The sequence below is a fragment of the Cyanistes caeruleus genome, chromosome 5 (genome assembly GCF_971803275.1).
Source record: "Cyanistes caeruleus chromosome 5, bCyaCae1.hap1.1, whole genome shotgun sequence".
Lineage (NCBI taxonomy): Eukaryota > Metazoa > Chordata > Aves > Passeriformes > Paridae > Cyanistes > Cyanistes caeruleus.
Window position 1 is genome coordinate 36729511 of NC_141705.1, and position 17257 is coordinate 36746767.

At 37.8% G+C, this 17257-nt stretch overlaps 1 protein-coding gene and 1 pseudogene across 2 annotated transcripts in view; both read right to left on the reverse strand.

Annotated features, from left to right (window-relative positions):
- Positions 1-17257, reverse strand: part of GALNTL6 (polypeptide N-acetylgalactosaminyltransferase like 6) — a 424227-nt gene that overhangs the window by 370275 nt on the left and 36695 nt on the right. The window lies entirely within an intron of this gene.
- On the reverse strand, positions 650-16814 carry LOC147653046 (uncharacterized; annotated as a pseudogene).

Sequence of the window (17257 nt, forward strand, 5' to 3'; positions counted from 1 at the left end):
TTTTCTTTAAAGACACACATTTTTGTGTAGCACAGTGATGCTGATTAGAGTTATCAGATGACTAATGAAATCATATCAAATGCACAGTTTAAATAAAACTAACTATAGGGCCTAACTTCATAAAATATTAATTATTTATCAGAATTAATTAATTAATTATCAGAAATTCCCATACAAATTTCTCAGCTCCATGATCACAGAACTTACTAGAGGGGAATCAATCTACTGCACACCTACTTGTTTGGTTTTTTTTTCCTCTGACATCTGGATAGGACCAAAGGACTAGAACATCTCCCCTCCAGCTTTTTTTACATCCCATCCCACAGGCAACTTAGGGTTTGTCACATCCTCCTCTTTCACTATTATGACATTTAGCTGTATCACTCTTGTGACCATCTCCTTTCAAATATATGCCCAGTTGTGGAAAATTCAAATACCTAGGCCCATTTTCTTCATGCATTAATGCCTCACAAAAAAAAAGACAACCCTATGCCTAACTCATTCAAAGACTGTTTTCTTATGCTGCTTTTGTTATGCAGTCTACCTGGAAATAAAGTTATGTGCACATCTAGAGACAGCATGAGAAACATTTTCCTCATATGGGAAAATTCTTTACTCATCAGAAATACTCACTGTCCTAGACTGACAATTAATTCTTGAAGCCATAAAGCAAACCATTCAACCACATTTTGACATGAGTGAAGACTGAAATACTCCAGGATTTTGCTTTGAAAAGTGTGGAGGTTGACTCTGACCTTTTGGGCTGCCCCTGAGAGCTGAGGTGCTGGCCCATAGGGATGTGAAAGTACCCACTTTCCTCTGTGTTAGAGAGACAGGAGGGCCCCTTCTCTATAACTGATTCATCCATTTGTGGGTAATACACTGCTACCAAGCTGCTGGAATATGATGTGGGGGCACTTGGAACCACTTTCCTCCATGTGGCCATTGAGCAATAGACATCCTCTGGATCTTTAGAGACCTTACCACTTTTTAGATTGCTACAGACGACTTCCAGCGCTGTTGATTCTCTCAAGCACTGGATACCGCCATCTGCAGTGGTCCACTTCCCTAGGGAGTTCACAAGATCTTCCTTAAGCAGGTATCTTGCCCTCACATTTGAGGAGCCATCTCCAGAGACTGCAAATTGCTTCTTCTTTTCTGATTCCTCTTTCAAGATCCCAGATCTCTTTCTGATCCCAGATCTCTAGCAAGGGATCCCAGTTGTTTGGCTTCATGACCTCGTAACAGCTGGCTGTCGGCCCTGTTGTGCCAGCATCGAAACAGCCAGGCAGAAATCCACTCACCTGGTGAGCAACTGTAATCTTTTCACAAGTCTTGAAGTTCTGATGATGTCAGAGACCAGGTAACTGGTTTCCTGTTTGATTTGTTTCACTCTTTTCCATTTCTTTGTTGAAGGACTGGCTTCTCAGTCTGATCCCTCTTCTAATTTCCCTTCTGCTTCTTCTTTTTTCTCCCTTTCTAATGGATGATATGAACATGTAGCTTGCCATATCCTTTTTCTTTTTCTTTTTTTTTTTTTTTCTAAACTACTGGGGCAATTACTGTAGTAATTGTTGTTTGAGTCCCTATCTGAGCCATAGTGTCCATAACAGATCAGCACTCTACAGAATACTACAGTCCCAGTACAGGGTGAGAAGCTGCTGGTTTTCACTGGGGTAGGCAAGGCAGCCTTTTATCAAGTCATGTCTCAGTGTGCCAGGGTTGGTTACCTGTTCAGGTGTAAAGTCCCAGGTAATGGGAGCTGATAACCACTCTGGGAACCTGCCCAAATCCTTCCACACACCCTGCCAGCCAGGAACTGGATGCCTCAGGGCAGATTTCAGTACCTCCTCACCTAAAATTTGTTTTCTCTTACAACAGGATGACACCAGATCTCACAAACCCTATAGTGTGCCAACAGTATTAGTATCATTAACAGTACTAAGCAGCACAAATAAGGACGAGTAATGACCATGGAAGCCTGCATTATAAAAGCATTCACATCAATCTCAGGCAGGGAAGAGGAGGTCCATTCCCTCACTGTCCACACAAGACAGCTCCTCCTGCATAACTAGGCTGTCAGTGTCAGGGCAAAGCACAGAGCCATTGCTTGTTTGAGCACATGTTCCCAAACTCAGCAAAATGAAGAGATAAGCAGTGCAGCTGGCAAACTCCATGTCCCACACAGGAGTAACTGGATAACTGGTTGTGTCCCCTCCCAGGATCTTGCCCAGCCCCAGCCCCTTGATGGGGGAATGTTGAGACACAGCGTTGATGCTCTGCCAGCCCTGCCCAGCAGTACCCAAACACTGGGGATGTTACCAACACCTTTCCAGCTCAGCTAGACCAAACAATAAAAGGAAAAATTCACAATAAGCCATCTCAACTTCCCTTTGATATTCTACAAACATTAAATCAAATATCATTCTAACAGCTCAATTCTGCAAAAAAAGAGCATTTTGCTCACAAAACAAATATGTATGCAACCACTCAAAAGGTTTAAAGTCAGAACATGCAGTCTGCTTTTATTCCCCTCAGAAACTTGTCCAGAGTAAAGAAGATAAAGCCACAACTTACAGAAACATAAGCACATGACTGGGTGTGTGCTAATAGAGAGTCCCAGCATATCCAAGATGAGCTCACTGTGCAGTAAAATTGACACCTGAGCAGTGAATCTAACACCATCACAAGTCCTTAGACTTTCTAGGCTCAGCCTGCAAACCCAGACCACATGGGATCAGCAGCTATGTGCTAGCACACTCACAATAAACCAGGGGCATCAGGCTACACTGATTAGAAATGGGAGAATCCTATGCCAGATTAAGAAATATATGCCAATATGTACAGCAAGGATTGAGGCAGATTCACACTTCACAGCCCAAATTTTCATCCTGTTTGTTAATACTTCACATAAGTATTTGCTGGATTGTCTGGCTACGGAGATCATGGACAGTACCTCTATGGAATTTAGTCAGATAAAATGAACACTGTTTATCAGTCAGGACTCCCCAAATTTACGTGTATTAAAAATATGAGCACCTATCATTCTCACAGAAGACAGAATTCATCAGAGGGCACTCCATTAAGGAAATAGTGTATGAAAAGAGACACTGCTGAAAACAAATAGACTTTGAAACAGCAGAAAACATTAATCCTTTACACAGAAATTCTGAGTTTGCCCCCTCAATTACCAATACCTAGAATGACATGCTTGCTTGAAAACTGACAGTACACAATAACCCAGCCTCCTGTTAAAACTCTCATCATACATACTGTGCTCAAACCAAATAATGAAGAGGATCACACTTTCTCCTGTAATGACATTTAACTTCCTGTGCTTCAGATGGCTTTTAAGCACTGCATTTAAGATCCTTTGCTAGGGTAATCTGGCACTTGAGATCTTTGGACTTTTTTGCTTTAGGAGTATCCACCAAACTATATCCATGCTGCCATTCTCATTATGTCAATTTGGAATGGTGGAATTTCAGTCTGAACATGTAAAACTTACTCTGGACCTGAGAATCTTCTGCTTGCATTTATTTTATTCATTTTTTTTCTACCAGACAATGAAACAGGTAACAACTATAGCTATATCAGCTAAAGGTAAGGATATCACATGATAAAATGTGCAGTTACTCTAATTCATAAACTCTATCATTTTGATACATACATACACATAATTAGGAACACATAATCACATTACAAATAACTAAAATGGCCATTTTTTCCCACCTTATAATTACTACTACTGAAAATTGAGAAGACTGTAAATGAGATACATGCATCTGAAGCCAGAACAGAGAACCCTTCTCTTTTTGCTGTCTCTACATAGTGAAGATTTTGCCACTTAGACAACAAAATCTCAGCTTTAATTTAAGGCACTGCCAATTAAGATTGAACACAATATCCTGTAACTAGAAATGAATGGCAACACCAGTCATGCCCTCATTGTATCTTAGGTTTCATTTGGAAATTATATTCCCTGGATATCAAATCTTGTACACCTACATGTAAGGTAACAGTCATGCTAATCTTGTCATAGTGATAAAAGTTGCCAGCAGTATGAAATCTTTATCACAGTTATTTTTCTGCTTACCTAATATATAAAACCAGTAAGAGACATCACAATGTCATTTCCCTGTTATTTTCCTCAACAATAGGCAACGATGGGAACCCTCTAATTTTAAAGCAGTCCACTTTGCCATATTCCTTTAAAATAATGGGACTGCTCAATATACAAGTTTAAGCAGAGATAAAATAAAATAAACTTGCAAGAAGGAGCGTCAGTACTCTGGAAGAACAGCTGCTTCAAGTGGCATTTAATGTTCCTATGAAATTTATTGCCAGAACCCAGCAATTTGAGAAAATTAATAACGTAAGAAATATATGGTTATAAAAAATCATTTTAGCAATAATTTGTAATCAACTGATGAAATTCATAATTTAAACTCTTACACTGTAAATTGCATGGCTCACTTTTAAACAGCTAGGAGAGAATTATGAGATCTTACAACATGCTGTATTAACCATTATTAGCAAGAACTGCATAAAAAAAAATCATATTAAATGAGTTAACCTGATTTCAGATTTGAAAAGGTATATTTATAAGACAGCAAACATCCTCAGTCTTCCAGTAAATTCTAAGATAAATGCATATTGTTTATAGAAATTATGGAAAAATATTTATAAATACAAATGGAAGGACTCAAAATGGTATGTCCTACTGATTTACATATGATCTTGTTTTCCATTAATCAGATAGAGTTAGGCTCCCAAGCTGAATTTAAAAAATCAAGATTTAGCTCTCTAAGGATGTGGATCTTAGGTGTTTAAATCACCTGTGAATCAGGGAATATATGTTACTTCCATTTAAGCATGGGTAGCTTTTCAAAAATGTAACTTACTTGTGCTCCTAAGGAATACATTATCAGACCATGTTAGAAAACAGTATTTTTACCACTGAATGAAACAGTATTTTTACCATATGTATACATATATACAGATATATGCATATATAAAATACGGTGTTTCATAAAACCTTTTTTTAAAACTTTGCCGGAATTGTGTTTTATCTATAGCTGATAATAAACAAGAAGCATTGTGAATAATTTTAAAGCCTGTATTAGAAAGGACTGTAAAGATCCCTACTTTCTACACTAATCTGTCCCTGGTATTTCAAAGCTGAGGTTCTTGGCACTACATTTTAGGAAGATGGTTGATATGCTATGTACGAATTTACAAACAAAAATGCTAAGTCCATCAATGTTACCTAGTTATAAAAATTACAGATCTAAGAAATTACAAAGATTCTATGTCAGGAAAAGAAGAAATTTTCTTAAGAATAAATCTTGTTTTAAGACATAAGAGTATCCTATTTGAAGAAAGGATTTTAATTGCAGTAGCATTCACTAATAATTAGATATGGTTTTTTTCACACCATTTTTTTTCACTAGAATGAATTAAATTAATTTATAAAGGAATAATTTGGTAACATTTTCATTAGCTAAACTAATGAATTAATTAAACAGTGGTTTAAAATGATGGAGCAATGATTTCCAAAGTTTACTCTGGAATGCTGTAAGATTGTGACAGCACTTTCTTGTTAGAAATTTGCCTTTTGCACTTTGTATTTCCACAGCACGGTCGTGAAACAAACATCTGTTAGGGTTTGGAATACATCTATGCCAAAGGTCACTACCTAGAGAGTGAACAGCTGCACACATCCATCTGGGCAAACCCTGGCCCTTTGGCATGAAGACACATTACATCATCAGCAACATAAGACAGATACTGGAAACTTTAGGAAAATTTGGCTTTATATTTCTAAAATGCTACTAGATAACTGTGCTGTGTATGAGGTTTATTTTTAAATTATATTCAAGTAATACCTCTGAAATAGATTTTCATTTGTCTAGACAAAATTCCTTATGCCACCAACTACTATGTCTGATTAGATCAGATTATTCTATGGTACTTTAGAACCAAAATACCTTCACCAGACTTCACACAATCACTTTTTCTTTTAAAGTACACATATAACAGGGAATTATTGTTTTGGGGTTTTTTTTTGAGAAAAAACACACCAACACTTATGCTATATATTTAATATGCAAGTCCTCCCATACATGAGTAACTTCACTGGTTTTCGTATTTTCACTAGCTCCAATTAACAAGGAATTCCAATGGTCACTGTAGAGAAGTTGGACACATGATTTCTGTGTTGGAAGAGTAACCTCATTATAATGGAAAGACTGGAACTCCATTCATGGAAAACATCCATCCCATTCACGGCATCCAGCAAGTGTTTCCACTATCACAGATCTCCTGTTAAGGAGTTTTTTTCCCTAAAGCCACCTTGGAAACCATACACAGCATATAAATCCTGCTATGACATGACAGACTTACAGACATGCCTGTAAGCAATAGTTTGGTGTGGTGCCTGAAATAATGCTCTCCGTCCTTAAGATCTGTGATCATGGATTTTCATCTGGGGAAGACTTTGGTCTTTGCTGTTTCCACTCAGGTGAGGTTTATACAGGATAGGCCTAAAATACCAGAGTTAGAGCCAAATTAACAAATGGCACCATAAACAAGCAAAGTAGATGGAATTTCAAATCCAGGAGTTTCTGTTACACATCATTACTAATCTCCAATCATCATAACTGATACCAGTTACATTTAGTTACTTGGGCAGTACCAACTCAAGTATCTGGCATTTTAGGTGGGCTGCTGAGGGAAGTCATTCTTAATTTAATCAAGCAGGACATTAATTTGAACTTGTTCAAGTTGTAACTTTACAAACACACAAAAGTTTTTGTTTTCTTTGCAATGCACAGCTAATACAGTTTTGGATCCCTCTCAGCTGCAACAATGGTGCATTGCTCATACCCAGACCAATGCTCTCGAAGGAACCTCTTTCAGAACCTGAAGTAGGTAAGTTCCTTATTTCTACCCCTTTTTTTTTTTAACTTAAAACTTCTCACACCTCATTTTATCAATATTGACACACTGTCCCAATTTTGAAATTGCTGGGTTAAAATCCTGGGCTTAGAGGTAAGTAGGCTTTGAAATGCTTCATCAGATATGAATCCCAAAGAGCTCCTGCTGCCAAATGGCACATACATGGACCAGCTGTATACTAGTGGGTATTTTCTTCAAGTAGAAAAAGTATGCACATCTAGAGAACCTTGTAAGATCTAGTATTCCTAATTATGGTGACAAATAGAAACTTTGAAACACCACATTTGACAAAACTTCTTCAGGTGTTTCTTGCTGCTTTTACCAGTTGCTCTAGCTACAGTTTCTATTTTTAAAGACTCCTTTCAAAATATTCAGGAAAGAGCAGAGACTGCCATTAAAATTTGCTTTAAGACAAATTGCTGATGACTAGAAGATAAGCAGTGTGTCACACTTGTTAGACCTTAATGCACAGAAAACATACTTTTTCAAATTTTAAATGCAGTATTTAATTAACAAATTTAGATAAGCCCAAAATGTGGAATGCAATTCAATAAAGCACAAGATCACTGTACTGATAGTGTTGCATTAGCATGCATGCTATTGTATTCACAGCATGCAAATCTCTTATACTCTTTTGGGATAAAGATTATGGTTTTCAGAGATTTTATTTTTCCTTCTCTCTCCAAACATGAAGGTTGTATTTTTAACTGTTACTGGAAGCTCTGTGCTTCAGCATCCAAATCAGCATCTCAGCAATCAGCATCTCTGCTGATTTTCTCTAAAAACCTATAAAATGGCAGCCACTAGAAATAAGAAATCCAGTTCTTATTGGGACTCCCATCCAAATCTCTCTCACTGACACTCAAGTCAGGCTAGAAGTTTTAAGACACTTTCAACAACCAGGTCAAATTTATGGATTAGGGTTTCAGAACTCTATTCCTTTGCTATAATCATGGAGGCTAGGTGGGGCCTGACTTGGAGTTCTTAATTTGGTTGTACAATCTGTGCAACAATGTAACTTCATAATATCACACAGCTGCAACAGTATCTCCACACACACAAAACAAACCCCTACATGATTCTGCCCCTGCCTATGAATGAGGCAGGCACAGCCCATCTCAAGCTGAAAAATAAACTTTCACTAAAAAAAAAAAAAAAAAAAAAAGTAACCTTTAGCTACTGAGCAGGCTTCAGTAAAGTATTCCATTGGGGGTGGGAGGGGAAGGGGAGAAGAAGAAACTCACACAACAAAAATACCTAAATATTAAGCGCTAATCTTCCAATACTTGAATCTTTCTTAATGACAAGTTCCATTACACCAGATGTCTGTCTCCCCCAGCTGTCCTACACTCCGAAAGAAGTGGCATGAGCATGAAAAGATCAGGAAAAAAGACAGAATGCTACCAACTGCACAAAACTACCGGGATGATATTCAAAATAAAACTGTTGAGGCATCCCAGTTGATGCCTTCATAAAATCAGCAATTAAACCCTAACTCACTGTCCTTGAAAGTAGTGAGTGCAGCCTCAATTAAAAGTCCTACATATGTGCAACAGTGAGTTAGCAATTCTTTTTGCCATTCTCTCTCCTTCAGAGCTCATTAATGCACTGCTGTTACTCCCCCTCCTGCAGATCATCTTTTATTTTCACTGCATCCAAAGTAACTTCCTCGTCTGCAAAGTCGGGATTTTTTTCTTTTATTTCTGACTATTTCTTTAAATAGCTTACAGTTTACAACTATGAGCTGCTTCACTCAGTTCTAAATGTCTACATAGAACATACTTCCTCATGGGCATTCCCATGGAATCCAAATTACAAAGAACAAATGCAATAATCTGCTTATTTCTTCCTTTCTTCTGTTGACTATCAGATTTAATCATTCTTAGAATAAAATAAATCAGTCTAAAAGCTCCAGGGACTATATTGCTTAGCCATCCACTATAAAATTATAAAAATGAACAAGTGCATAAAAAACACTTCATGGAGGCATACAAAGTTTTGTGCTTCTGCTGGACATTCTATCTGTGTGTTTTCACTTGTAAATTTACTTTATTTAATTTTTCTGTGAAGGAAAAAAACCCACTTTATTCTTATTGATGTAGTCCATTTTCCAGCCTGTAAACAGTGCATTTCACTGGCCATTTTCATGTCCCTACTTTGTTTACTGAGTCGTCCACATACAGCATCCTATACCACATGTCACCTATGGCTAATGCTCATTGGGTCTGCTTTCAGTGTAGGAGGATTCACACAAAATATTCCCAGGAAACAAACAGATTTGCTCTAAGTCCACCAACTCTCCTGTTTCTCTCTTTGGAAGGGTGCTATCAGCATCACATATGCCACTTATTGGAATTTCAGGGGAAAAAAAAAGTTCTATCTTGGTATTCATCTTAGGGATTTCACTCAGTGACAGGGTTTACAATCATAGCTTTTTTAATATGGTGTATCAAAAATGATATTGCAACAGCACATGAATCTTTAAAGCTGCTACTGAAAGACCAAACACTGAAGGATTCCTCCAAAGAAGATTCACCATAATCTGCTCAGTGTCTCCTTAAGCAGTTTCAGAAGTCCTTGAGTATTAAAATACAATGCTTTTTCTGTTATATAAACTGAATCAATAAACATTTTCGTTCATGAACATGATGTTAAATGTCATTTATTGTAAACATTCATTTCAATGTTTTTTTTCCACTAGAGTTTTTGCATTTTCTTTCAGCTTTGTAGAATTTAACAGCAATTTTCCCTGAACTCCAGTAGTGTGATAAATTATTGAAGATTCAAAGAGACAAGTTCCTCAACACGTTAGAATTACTCCTGAAGTCAGTAAAATTACAACACTTTATACCACTTAAAATCTGATACAGGTGTTTTAAGTGTTTGTCTGCAATTTTGTATCTCTCTGGAATATTTTTAATTGAAAATGAATCATGTAAACTGTTAGGGCTGTCATAATCTTTTATATGGCTGGAATTTGCAATTCTGCAACCAAACTACAATGAGTAGACTATTACAGCATATTAAAAAGATAAGAATTCAAGATCAGATAGTTTTATAGCATGCCTCGTATTAGTACTTTTCTCTCCATTCTCTTAGCTAAAATAAAATGTACTTATAAACAAAGTAATTACTAGATTTATATACACCAACATTCATATCTAACACAGACATGTTATACATTAAATGTGTCTATCTTTTGAATTTCAATTCCACAGCCATAGAATCAGCCCTGTCTCATTCCTCCCCCTGTGACATTAAACATTACGAACGCTTTTGGTTGGGATGATCACAGCTAAAAAGAATCATACCTAGTACATAAATACAACATCTACCATAGTTTTCTGAAGAAAGATAAATGGAAAAAAAAAGAAGGAGAAACAGAGACCAAAAAGGGAATGAAACACTGCAGTTACTTCTCAATATAAACTGGCAAATGCTGGAAGCGCCACTGAGAGATTTCAGATACACTGAGAATCTAACAAAACAATAAATTTTCAACAATTAGAAAGAATGCCAATAAGAAAAGCATGATCTTGATTGCATAACAAATGTAATTGCAAGCTTGGGTCTCGAAAATACACAATACTGCTCTTTCACACAGGTAAACCTTTTCTCTCTGTTATTACTTGTAGTTAGTTTCCCAATAAGATGTGTCCCTGAATGCACATTTGTATACTTCTGTATTTTCCTACAAAAAGTGACTCTATTTCCTGCCTGCTTCAGTTCTCCTCTGCTTTACAAAATGTCAGATTGTTTTAACTTACACTGTCTGCAGGACTTCTCTGAGCTCGATAGAAACAGATGAAAAATAAAGCTCATCCAGACAGGCACTGCTATCAGCCAAGAGACAGCAGACATTTTACTTGGGCTCTTAGGGAGTGTTGGTAGTTCCCAACTCCATGCTGAACAGCAGCTGTTGGCTTTGAGAACAATTCTCAAAATTGTTGTAAAATCAAACAGATTACATCACAGATTTTTCCGATATGTATCTACCTCATTGCATGTTTCCACACTTGGCAACAGCCTCTGGCAGTAGAACTAAGTGGCTTCTCAGGCCAGGGCGGCTCACAGGCACACTGCTCCCAGAAGGACCTTCCTGGCTGCTGCTTGGCCCCAGCTGGGAGCCTTCTGTGGCCCAAGACATAATTTTGTGCTTTTTAATTCAATATACTTGAAGCAATGTGAAGGCTGTGGTGCAACTCATCTGTGCCTTTATAACACAGTGCTAAGGAGTTCCACTGCATGCCATAGGAGGATGAAGAGAAATTTTAGGACAAAGATGTTTACTTGGATAAGGCTGAAAGACCAGAACATAGAAACAAACTGAATTTGAGAGTACAGAAGCACAATATCATCCCACCTAATACCAATTTCCTAGTTAAAAAAATTAATCCAAAATCTATCCCAACATTTATCAATTATTATTCTCTACAAATCACTACCATTATGCTGTTTCCTGCTAAAATAAATGCATTAATACTGCAGACCCTTTCCTTTTCTCATCTATCTTTACACTGAATAAACTTAAATGCCTTCATACTCCGTATAGTTGACCAGAAATGAAATAGCTCTAAGGATGTATAATTATATAAAGCAACATACTCTAAATGTATTTATGCCTATTCTAAATTAAGCTCCTATATCTATTCTAAATTAAGCTCCTATTATATTCAGACATTGTTGTGAATGTTCCTACAATTTAAAAAAAATCTCAGATTTTTTTAGGAAAGATTGTGCAATCTAGTTTACTTGAGCTGAGGTTAATTAAAAATTACCAATGTGTGATATAATCAATTAAAATAAACTGCCTTGGAAATTATACATGCTTTAACATACTTTGTAAAAATATTTTGTTCCTTAATTCTTAAATGCTTGTTTCTTCCATCACCTTCCCAAACTGGTTAAATAAAAACATATCATAGAAACCTGCCTCTTGGTTTTTGTTGGTTTTAACAAGAATTGTAACAGTGCGATTAGTGTATTTAGTGTGGATTTTAGAACACTAAACAGACACAAAACAAATGAGAGCAAATTCCTTCACCTTCCTTTTGCTTCCTTCTTCCTTGACCACGTCCTGCAATAAAGGTCTTGCAACCTCCTTTGTAGCAGAAAACTCAAAGGTGATGTGATTTTCTTTTTTCACACTCTTGTTCAGTTCCAGGCTTTTAGCTTTTCACTGGTAATAAATGCTTTCCTTTTTAAGGAAGGATTCTTTCCTGCCACTGTCACATCACCTTCCTCCTGAAGTCTCCTGCCCCATCACTTTCATATTTTCTCCCTTCCCACTGCCTCTTTTATGTTTCTAATCCACTGTAACCGCATCAGAAAATGAGTTCAATTCATCAATGTGTTAAATCACAGTAGATAGCCAGCTTATTTTGTATATAAACATATAAACCACACACAATATTATGGAAAGTATTGCCCAGCTCCAAGCAGTTAATTCTTACTAGTTCTCAGATCTGTGGAGAAAGGCAGAGATAAAGGAATAGAGAAACCCATTTGTGCCTCCAGCTAGTTTCAACCAGATTAACTTTTAATATCTCCTATATTTTACTTTTGTAAGTACAGTTCTAAACCTAAGTCCACAAATATCTCTGTTTCTATGCCACACACAAAACAGGTAAATAAATCAGTCCCTTTCCTTGGCCTGGTTTGCTAGCAGCTTCTCTAGTCAGTACTTAAGACAAACTACAAGATTTGCCTTTTCTCTATAGTGCTTGCCACCCATACTCTTTCACATCGTGAGATTAACACTGCAAAGATATCATTAGGTACCTTGAGAAAACAATGCACATTCAGGTAATGTCCCTCCTATAATCTATCTTACATTGGACAATAACACAGTATTTCACGTATAAATCAAACACACTTTAGGTAGACAAAAGAGGTTTTCCATAATACTGACCTATGCCATGGAGAAAAAGAAAGGAGGGCACAAATCAAGATGCCTGCAGGTCACTCATTAACTGAAGCAGAGAAAATCCAAAAGGCTGGCTGCCTTTCAAGTCACATCTCTAAAAATCAGCAACATCAAACTTAGCTCCTGTGCTCTCAACAGTAATTCATAGCTTTTGAAAGGAGGACTTACCTATTTTCTTTTTAGTAGAAAATACGTTTTTCTAATAGCAAAACTGGGAAAGACCAGGTATTAGTCAACCCAGCTTTTCAGTATGAAGCGCTCACTTTACAAAGCTTGCCATCCATCTGGATTTATATCTCAATTACTTTAATTGGATCTCCCAGAAAAAAAGGCACCGAATGGGCACTGTTCAAGTTCTGTTAAGAATCTTTTCAATGTATTTATGAGGTCATCAGCATCCAAAAAAGAATCTTATGAGAATTCAAAGGTGGAGGGCATGGGGAGAGGAATAAAAACTTCAAAGATCAATAACTTCCAAGACCTTCAAAGGGTGCAGGAGATTAGGATTTTTCTAGTTGGCCAGGTCAGAGAAGTGTTTTCCTTCTTCACTGTGACAGTGCATAGCCCTCCTAATAGAGGCATGTCAGTGTAAAATAAACACCTTTTGCTCCAGCCTTATCATTGTTCTGCTCCCTGACTTTTGTATAGCAAAGACCAAAGATGATTCAGCTTCCAGCTCTGAAGTCAGTCCTGTTATTGACTACACTAACAGCAGGAGCAGAACAGAAGTAGATTTCCTCAAGAAAGAAAATTCACTCTATGCTGCTTTTCTTTTCTGGCTTACAGTGATCTGGAGCAGACAACACCAAGTACTCAAGCCTTCCACCTGAGAAATCAGGAAATGAAGCTACTACACCTGAGCTTTACCAAAATAATAATAATAATAATAATAATAATAATAATAATAATAATAGCATTTTTGCAATTGATAATCTTGCCTTCTTGCTACCATTCTTTTGCTTGAGGAAAAGAATTTGCCTAACAAGACCTTATAAGCCACAGCTTGTATTAGGGGTGAATTAATATTCCAAGGGGGAAAAAAACTGCCATGTAATTCCTTCCAAATTAGTCCATTTCTTTCAGTAGCTTTGAGGACACTTTATTAAGGCACTACTGCAGGTGAGTAAGATGAATGCAAATAACCCATCAAGTAGAAAATGCTCTTAGAAGTACCATTGGGTGCTAGATCTGTCTTCTTTTTACCTATATTTCATATAGCAACAGCTGGCACTTGAGACCAAGTCATAGTAGCGCCAAATCACTCTGTCATACAAAGGATTACACTTTTTGCCAAAAGTGACACCATTTGCTCAGATTCTGATTTGAAAAAAATGGTGAGGAAACTTCTATAAACTATGAAAACACTTCTTTCCCTGCAGTCTCTCGTGAGTTTGTGACCTTAGAGTAAGCAGGACACAGCATGCCCTCAGAGCTCCTACTCACGAGATTACTCTGCTGCTGTGTATTTGAACATGGATATCCACTGTGGTAAGTCGCTGTCAAAGGCAGTTAATGCACTTAGAATGTGGAACTGGTGTTACCTTTCTTAACTTGTTTGTACCTGGATAATATTGATCTGTTCTCATTTTTTCATCATCTTTCTTGAAGAGAATCTAAAGGGACCTGAGGAGAAAAATCTCTGTTACTGTGGATTAAGGGATTGACTGTCAGGAATCTCTCATAATAATGCAAGCTCCTTGTGGATGTCTTCATGATGCAGACCCTTGTGGGTCCCTTCCAGCTCATGATATTCTAGGATTATGTGATTCCTTCCCACTGTAGGAATGGTTTTGCTTAACCACCTCTAATGACTGCAACTATTCCACAGACTGCAGGAACACTTCTCACACTGCCGGGACAATGAGAAGTTCACTCAGCTGCCTCCAGTAACTGGAACAAAGCAAGTTTACAGTACAGGTAAACCTCACTCTATCCCTGTTCATATAGAAATTGCTAACTGTAAATTAGCAGAATGAATTACCCATTTAGCTCATTGTGTAAGAGCCTTTTTCTCTCAACAAAAATCCCACCATCATTATATCCTCACACAAATTTTCTGTAATAGCACTCTCTCACTGGAAAGAAGGTAAGACCAGAAAACATGAAAGTTGCCCAAACCAAGAGTGAATGATATCCCAAAATATTAATGTAGTGAATATTTGATATTACTGATGATTTTTTTCTTTTTTCTAAATCAAATGGTGTATTTCACTTAACTTACCTTTGGTGAGTTATATTTAGCAATATTTAAGCTGACTTCTCCTTCATGGTTTTCATGTTCTGAAATTCCAAATCTCCCAATTTAAGACAATGACTAAGGAAAATATAAAATAACCAGATTCATCTTCCTCTCTTACTATATCAAGAAAAACAAAAAAGCTTAACTAAAACTTTTTTTATAAAAACAATGAATTATCAATCACTGTGTCTGACCCAAGTATTCTTTCTGTCTAGAAATTTTTGCTATTATATTGCTTAACATGTTAGAAAACAAACAAAAAATATGAATCATTGTTTCAATACCAGGCAGTAACTATCTTTCAATCCTTGCTAACACATGGGAAATGAATTCATTCTTTACTGAAAGCACTGTCTTACTCCACTGGGGCTGTTTGTCAGTTCCTCCAGGGTGACACTAAATCAAGTTGCAAAGTACTGTAATGTAAATCACAGCCTAATTTACTTGTCACTGTGTTGTGACACTTGGTTAAAAATGCTTTTTAATTGCAAAGATAAATTATACATTAACAATTCTTGGTGGCAGTTTCAATACTGCATCAGATTATTTCACTCTAGAGAAAGGAGCTGAACAACTACACAACCACAAGCTATGACAGAATACTTTTAAATTGTCGGGTTGTTCAGATTGATGTTGTTGGTAGTGTTGTGATGATGAGTTCTGTCCTCCACAAAAACAAAAGACATAATCAGTCTTTTATATTCAGTAACTCATGAAGAAAAAGTACTCTTGTTTTCTTGAACCTTCCAGATCACTCCAGCTTCTTGCTTGCAAATTTGTCAGACTCCCTATAGTAATATGAACTGGTTCTCAGTCATACTGAAAAATAAGCCTTTCTCTATTCTATAATCTAGGACAGGGAAACGATTGAAAATAGAATAAAATATGGTTATTAAAAAAAATAAGGAAGATGTTGAGTAATCTTTAGTGATTTTGACTATCTTCACCTTTGGAATTACAATTCTCTCCGCACAAACTAGGTTTTTCCTGCTGGAAACTAGAGTGGATCTGGCACCACCCTGCAGCTAGTAGCCAGCAAGCAATGATCAGTAGTCAATGTCCTATAGGTAAAACGCTCCACATTGCCATTACTGGCATTGGACCAGAACAAAGCACTCCTCAGAACGTGAAATTCAATCTTACAGCTCACCTCTACCCATTGCATTCCATGCATGCTATTCCTCAGTCATGCAGCTCACATGTATGTCTATTACAGCCTACTAGAGTGTAGGGTGCTCTAAGAGATGTGTCTGTGCCCCCCACAATCACAGAACAGGTCACGCTGGAAGGGACCACAGGGGACCATCTGATCCAGCCTCCCTGCTCAAAAGCAGACTCATCCTAAAGCACATGGCACAGAGTTGCATCCAGACAGCTCCTGAGTATCTCCAGTGAGGGAGACTCCACAACCTCCCTGGACAATCTGTTCTGGTGCTCAGTCACCCACACAGTAAGGAAGTTCTTCCTCAAGTTCAGGTGTAATTTCCTGTGCATCATCCTCTGCCCATTGCCTCTTGTCCTATTGCTTGGCACCATTGAGCAGAGCCTGGCTCCATCCTCTTGGCACCCTCCCTTCAGATACTGACAGACATTGATGAGGTCCCCTCTCAGTTGTTCCTTCTCAGGGCTGCACAGGCCCAGCTCCCGCAGCCTCTCCTCATAAGAGAGATGCTCCAGCCCCTCAGTCATCTTTCTCACCTTTCACTGGATGTGCTCCAGAACCTCCATGTCTCTCTTGTCCTTAGGAGTCCAGAACTGGGCACTGCATTCCACATGAGGACTCACCAGAGATAGGTAAAGGAACAGGATCACCTTCTTTGACCTGCTGGAATGCTCTTCCTAATTTACCTCAGGTCACCATTGGCTTCTTGGCCACAAGGACACTGCTGGCTCAGGGACAGCTTGGTGTCCACCAGGACCCCCTGGTCCTCCACAAGCTGCTTTCCAGCAGATCAGCCCCTAGCCTGGTGCCTGGGGTTATTCCCTCCCCAGGAGCAGGACCCTGCAGTTGCCTTTGTTGAATTTTGCACTTTTTCTGCTACTCTGCAACCCAGAAGTCTGCCAAACACAACTTGCAATATGTGAGCTAAGGATATTCTGTCAGTAAGGTGCAATGTGGATGTATGACAGAG